Source organism: Entelurus aequoreus, linkage group LG25 (genome assembly GCF_033978785.1).
Source record: "Entelurus aequoreus isolate RoL-2023_Sb linkage group LG25, RoL_Eaeq_v1.1, whole genome shotgun sequence".
Lineage (NCBI taxonomy): Eukaryota > Metazoa > Chordata > Actinopteri > Syngnathiformes > Syngnathidae > Entelurus > Entelurus aequoreus.
In genome coordinates, this window is record NC_084755.1 from 33729234 (window position 1) to 33736798 (window position 7565).

The window sequence follows — 7565 nt, forward strand, 5'->3', positions numbered from 1 at the left end:
TGGCAGCTTTGCTGCGTTTTTTTCCCTTTCATTTGTCACCTGTCTCGACATAGATGTGTATATTTGGATGAAACAGGGTTTTATCCTATCAGAGTGGCTCTATGGATATATTCTATGATTCTATTTTTGGTTGAAATGAAGCTCAATGAGGGTGTGATGATGATGAGGATGGTTTTGGTAATGGAGGTGGACAGCAGGTTCTGGCTCCTCTGGTCCAAGTGCTGACTCCACATATGGAGATAATACGGTCATGACTGCAGGATGATGTACAGAATATTTGCGATGACTAATTGGGACTTGTCGTCACGATGCATCGAGCCATGCAACATGTCTCCCTTTAAACTCAATGCAAACTATTTATAATCGCGGTTACATCGTAGTTTCGTGGCCTTGACATGGCTCTCGTTGTTTGTACGCGTCATGTTGCCCGTTCATCAAGAGGTTTCGCTGTGTATGATTTGGCATATCCATCCATTTTCTACCGCTTGTCCCTTTTGGGGTCGCTGGAGCCTATCTCAGCTGCATCCATGCACACACAAAAACACTATTCTACAGTTACCAATGTCCAAACAAGTTTTTGTTACATATAAAGTTACTATGAACAATGCAATTTTACGGAGCCCCTAAAGGGACATGGGGGGAAAAAAAATTTTTTATAATTTTTTATTTTATTTTTAATTTTTAGACATGTATCTGGTGCGCACGAGAAACTTTTTCTAAAATTATAAAAAAAATTAAACATTTTTTATTTTTATTTTTTTTTAGACATGTATCTTGTGCGCACGAGAAACTATCTTGTGCGCACGAGATACATGTCTAAAAAATATATATATATATATATAAACTTTTTTTTTTTTTTTTTATAAATTTATAAAAAGTTTCTCGTGCGCACGAGATAAATGTCTAAAAAAAATAATTATAAAAAAAATAATTTCCCCCATGTCCCTTTAGGAGCTACGTAGATTTTTGATAAGGAGTAAATTAAAAATATATATATAATTTCCTTATAATTACATATTTATTATACAATATACTACAATTGTGTGGAATAGTTTTTTGTTGTTGTTGTTGTTAGTTTTGAGTGTGGTAGACAGCAACAGCGACGATTACTGTCCACTAATTACAAGGATGTCCAAAGTGCGGTCTGAGGGCCATTTGTGTTGCACAGCTTTTTAAAAAAAAAAATATATATATATATATATACATATATATATATATATATATATAAGTGGGAAAAAAAAAAAAAGACGCAGTAGAAATATTTTTAAAAATGCGTATTATAAATAAAATATTTCAAATATATATAATATACAAATGTATAACATTTTTAACATATTATTTACAGCTTTTAAATTTAAGTAACAATAGTTTATCTGCTTGTCTCACTTTGGCGCCCTCTAGTGGCCTGCAGTGTAATTGAATCGCTTGAACATCCTAATAAAATAAAAAATCATTATATACCGTATTTTTCGGACTATAAGTCGCAGTTTTTTTCATAGTTTGGCCGGGGGTGCGATTTATACTCGGGAGCGACTTATGTGTGAAATTATTAACACGTTACCGTAAAATATCAATATTATTTATCTCATTCACATAAGAGACTAGACGTATAAGATTTCATGGGATTTAGCGATTAGGAGTGACAGATTGTTTGGTAAACGTATAGCATGTTCTATATGTTATAGTTATTTGAATGGCTCTTATCATAATATGTTACGTTAACATACCAGGCACGTTCTCAGTTGGTTATTTATGCCTCATATAACGTACACTTATTCAGCCTGTTGTTCACTATTCTTTATTTATTTTAAATTGCCTTTCAAATGTCTATTCTTGGTGTTGGCTTTTATCAAATACATTTCCCCCAAAAATGCGACTTATACTCCAGTGCGACTTATATGTTTTTTTTCCTTCTTTATTATGCATTTTCGGCCGGTGCGACTTATACTCCGGAGCGATTTATACTCCGAAAAATACGGTATTTACAATGTATCTATTATATTAGTGCTTGTTCAAGTGTTTTAATACACTTATCATTTTTTTGCGGTTCTCAGCGTTTCAGTTTCACTTTCCTGTATACAAACAAGCTGGGGAAGGCCGCACTTTGGACACCCCTGCAGTAGAAGTAGTGATTGCATACCTCACATAAAATCTATTTCTAATGCTTTCCCACTGTTTTGACTCTTTATCGCGCACACTCGGCGGTAATTGCTGGTGTTTGAAGGCCGGTAGGGTTAGGCCATACTTCAAATTGTGGTATCAATCCGACACCAATAGATTTTTCTTGATATTTTACGAGATCATTGAACAATTTTGTGATTTTGCCTTTCATTTATGAGTTGAAAATGACTGTGATATTAAAAAAAAGTATTTTAATTAATGTAATTATTCGAGAACAAATACAAGACAATGTAACACTAATAACAAAATAACAGTTACTCCCCTTTTGTGATATTCAGCGAATGGTGAAAAAACGTTCCAAAAAAAATATTTTTATACTTCAAATCTAATAATATCCGTCGCACAGTCCTTGATTTTAACACTTTAATAAACATAAACAGGCTTACGTCCTGTCCAGAGCATCTTCCTGCTGGATAATGTTGAGTAAATTGACCTGTGACAGAGCGCCCCCTGCTGGACTCACACAGTAGCTGCAGCACTCAGTGCAAAATAAGTCAACACAACTATTGGCTCTCATTCCAATTATTTGGCTTTTTGCTCCAAAGTCCAACAACTTATTGTCTGAGTTTGTAATCTATATATAAAAACAATACGAACAAAAAAAAAATCTGATATTTGTGAAAATAAACATGGAAGACAAGTGGAAAATATTGGTCCGATACTGACGCTATCAATAATTGATATTAGGATCGCTTCTGCTCATGACTTGTGTATTTCTTGACATGTCGATACTGTGGAGTACGTGTAGTACCCTGCTAATAAGTAGGAGTGCATATTTGGCCTTTTTTGTTTTTTTTTAAAGGTTGCATATCAGCGGGACCTTTTTCTTTGTTTTTGTTTCCTAACGCCGCTGATCACTAAGCACATTCCTTCTGTCCTTGTCGTTGAAAAACATTTTTCCATACTTTTCCTCTTCGAGTGTGTCTACTGTGTGCTGACTCACGTGTATATAGTAGTACAAATCCGTGTACACATGTGCAATACACGCTATTCAAGCAATCTATAACTGTGACTATTATTGATGATGATGTTTGTTCTCAGCCCCTACTTCTACTGCTCCTTTTCTGTTGAAACGATGCTGACTTTTTAAGTCATCATTCACGCTTTCACTTCAGGGCTTTGTGGACATTTTATTCAAGCCCCCCACCCCGTTTTTTTTTTAATTTTATTCCGTCACTGTTATTGTTGTGATGTTAATCCTGAATATTGTTTGTTGTTTTTTTAAGTGGGCCTGTTAAATTTGTCTGGAAACTCAATAAAGCAATTCACTGACTGCTCGTTGCATCGGAGTCACCATTTTCTCACAATTCGGACGTACGCTTTAGTCTAAAAGTTAAAAGTAGGGGGGGGATACAGGACATTTCCCGATACCTCGGATATGGCGACCCTCCATAGTCGTCATCTAGGCCAGTGTGGAGATGATGTAATCTGAACTATTTGGGTTAAAAATATTTTTTGCAAACCAGTAATTATAGTCTGCAAATGATGTGTTGTTGTTGAGTGTCGGTGCTGTCTAGAGCTCGGCAGAGTAACCGTGTAATACTCTTCCATATCAGTAGGTGGCAGCCGGTAGCTAATTGTTTTGTAGTTGTCGGAAACAGCAGGAGGCAGCATGCAGGTAAAAAGGTGTCTAATGCTTAAACCAAAAATAAACAAAAGGTGAGTGCCCCTAAGAAAAGGCATTGAAGCTAAGGGAAGGCTATGCAGAACAAAACTAAAACTGAACTGGCTACAAAGTAAACAAAAACAGAATGCTGGACGACAGCAAAGACTTACTGTGGAGCAAAGACGCCGTCCACAAAGTGCATCCGAACATGACATGACAATCAACAATGTCCCCACAAAGAAGGATAAAAACAACTGAAATATTTTTGATTGCTAAAACAAAGTAGATGCGGGAAATATCGCTCAAAAGGAAGACATGAAACTGCTACAGGAAAATACCAAAAAAAGAGAAAAAGCCACCAAAATAGCATTTGAAGAACTAAAACACTACACACAAGAAAACACCAAAAAAACTCAAAATATGTCACGGCGTGATGTGACAGGTGGTGACAGTACACCTACTTTGAGACAAGAGCTATAGTGATGCATTCTTGGTTATGGTTGGAATTCATATCAAACAATTGTGAGAACAACTTTTTATTGTCAATTTTAGCTGCTGAGTTTCATTTTTTAAATGTTTCCTCAGAATTTTTTAAATGCAAAAAAATTAAAGTAAACAAAAAGAGAATGCTGGACGACAGCAAAGACTTACAGCGTGTGGAGCAGATGGCGTCCACAAAGTACATCCGTAAATGACATGACAATCAACAACAAAATAGGAGCGCAAGACAAGAACTAAAACACTACACACAGGAAAACAGCAAAAAAATCTAAATAAGTCAGGGTGTGATGTGACAGGTGGTGACAGTACACCTACTTTGAGACAAGAGCTGTAGTGATGCATTCTTGGTTATGGTTGGAATTCATATCAAACAATTGCGAGAACGAACGAGTTTTTATTGTCAATATCGGCTGCTGAGTTTCGTTTTTTTATGTTTTCTGCCTGGTGGCGTGCCTCAGAATTTTTTAAATGGAAAAAAGTGAAAGTAAACAAAAACAGAATGCTGGACGACAGCAAAGACTTACAGCGTGTGGAGCAGCAGACGGCGTCCACAAAGTGCATTCGTAAATGCCATGACAATCAACAACAAAATAGGAGCGCAAGACAAGAACTAAAACACTACACACAGTAAAACACCCAAAAACTCCAAATAAGTCATGGCGTTATGTGACAGGTCATGACAGTACACCTACTTTGAGACAAGAGCTGTAGTGATGCATGCTTGGTTATGGTTTAAAGTCATATCCAACAATTGCGACAACGACTTTTTACTGTCAACTGAGTTTCGTTTTTTAATGATTGCTGCTGGTGTGCCTCTGGGATTTTTTCATCGCAAAAAATGTGCCTTGGCTCAAAAAAGGTTGAAAAACAATAATCTAGGCTACCTCGCAGAAAAGGGAGCAGCGTTGCCAGATGGGAAATGACAAATTATTGTATTTAGAGGAAAGTATAGGACAGGAAAAACATTATTACTTTTTAAATAATATTTATTTATTCATTTGATAGGGAAATCATGATACAGGTACTGAGAAAACAGGTATAAAAAATACAAAAATACAGAAAAATAATAAAAGTAAAATAACAAATCACAAACATACAGAGAAGTGTCAACGAATAAAAACAACAACAAAGAAAAAAAGAGTTGAGGTAAGTGAAAAGGTTCATTGTCAACAGTGAGTCTCAGGACAGAAAATCCATTTTATAGAAAATTACCAAAGTCTGTGGATAGTTTATAATGCAGATTTGCATTTAAATAAACATGTATAAGCTATTTTTTCATTTTGTTATCGTAGCTGGACCGGATGTGACGCACGGCACTATTATTGTGACGCCGGAAGTGTGGGATTAGTTCGAGAAGCGGTGTCTCGACTCACGTCTCACGACAGATTGACAGTTGGCAAGAAGGGCCTTTCTCTCGAATTCCTACCTAACGTCTTTCCTCTCCGCTGAGCTTTTTTACAATTTCACTAAAGTCTCGGTTAAACTAACAGCACTGGTAGGAAGAAAAAACAACAACCTGCCACTGGCAGAACAGCGCCCTCTTCTGGCTGTACAAGGAGCAGGGATGACCACGCCCCTTGCTCTCCAGAGCTCATTTGATTGGTCGCTGCAAAGTCTCGCTTGTGCCTTGAGTAGGAAAGGAAACACAACTCTACTTTTTATTCATAGATTACGTGCATAACTTGCAAAAACTTGCAAAATGGCCGAAATCTGTAGTTTTTCTCTATCTACAACAACTACAGAATGGCGGCCAAAGGTAGCTACGCTGTCAATGTATACATTATAATTATATGCGCTCTCAATGGCGACAATGGGTGAGGGCGGACCTACGTCACTTCCGCCTACCAATCCCCTAGCAACCGGGAATTCGTTGAAAACAAACCAGCTCACAGCGAACACAGCATTGACAGAAAAAGCATTTAACGAGCGTTGTGGCTTGGAAGTCGGCGTTAAATCCTTCATTTACGCATTTTTACTTATTCGCATATCGTGTGAAAAAACGAAAATGTATTATTTGCGTCAGACTCGTCTCAGTGAACTTTAAAGCTTCTCAGACTTAGCTTAGCTTGCTAGTTAGCTTAACCTGCGCGCTACTAAGAAAGAGACGCGGAAGTTATCAACAACAAGATCAAGTGTTAGTGTATAAAATATTGAGAGATTTGAGGGCTACATGTATTGTTTAAGTACAACAAAGGAGAGTTTAAACAGAGAAGGGGGAGGTGGCAAAATAACCTAATAAGGAAAGTAATACCAAGATTACGGGTAAATAATACTGGAATGTCCGGCAAAAAACCCCAAAAGAAAGCAGACTGACCCCTAGTAGCCTGGTCCTTGTAAGTTGTAGCCTTATGAAGGCGCAGTACAGCAGGCGAATAATGTACAAAATATATGTCTTTGTATTGAAAAGTCTTGCAGACAGCATTTTGCGACTGTCTTCAAAAGTTGATTAAATGGCAACATGAAAATTATAGGGTTTATTGGTTTTTAAAAATCCAACTGTTAAGTGCAAATTTAAACGAAACCGGTTTTCGAAAATAGCTAGCTAGGCTATAGACTATATAGTATATTACTTACTTAACTTAATCCTCTTCTTCCCGGATGGGAAATAAGGCTTCGACGACTTGACGCCATTCATCTCGCTGCTGTGCTCGTCTCTGTGCCTCGCCCCATGTAAGCTTCATTTTTTTCAGCTCCCCTTCAACTGTTCTTCGCCAGGTGTTCTTTGGCCGCCCTGGCTTACGTTTTCCCGGTGGTGTCCATCTTAACGCTGCCTTTGGTATCCTCTCGTTGTCCGGTTTTCGAAAATAGCTAGCTAGGCTATAGACTATATAGTATATACCGCATGTTATTTTTGTACAACAACTTCAGCTGTCGAACGTTATAAGGTACAAATTCAACAAGTACAACATTAGCACGGACGTATAGCCAAGTTGTGGTTAAGAAGGTGGATTTTTGTTCCTTATATTTACCAGAAACGAAGTGATCCGAACACACGACCCGGGACTTTGGGGGACTCCAGTGAGAACCGTCCTCGTTTTCCCGGTGTAAAGCTGCGAGCCATTTGTCTCGTCTCTGTGGGCTTTTATCGCGCTTTGGCAGAACAAAATACAACCTTTGTTTTCCCTGTTTCCAGTTGTGGTTAGCACAACCAAAAACAACACAGTTTTTCGGCATTTTGGAGGCAGAATGACGGGTTTAACCAGCGTAGGTCGACAGGTTAAAGAGTAATGGCGACGGTTTGTTTTCAACGCCAGTCTGGTTGCTATGGCTCGAAGAA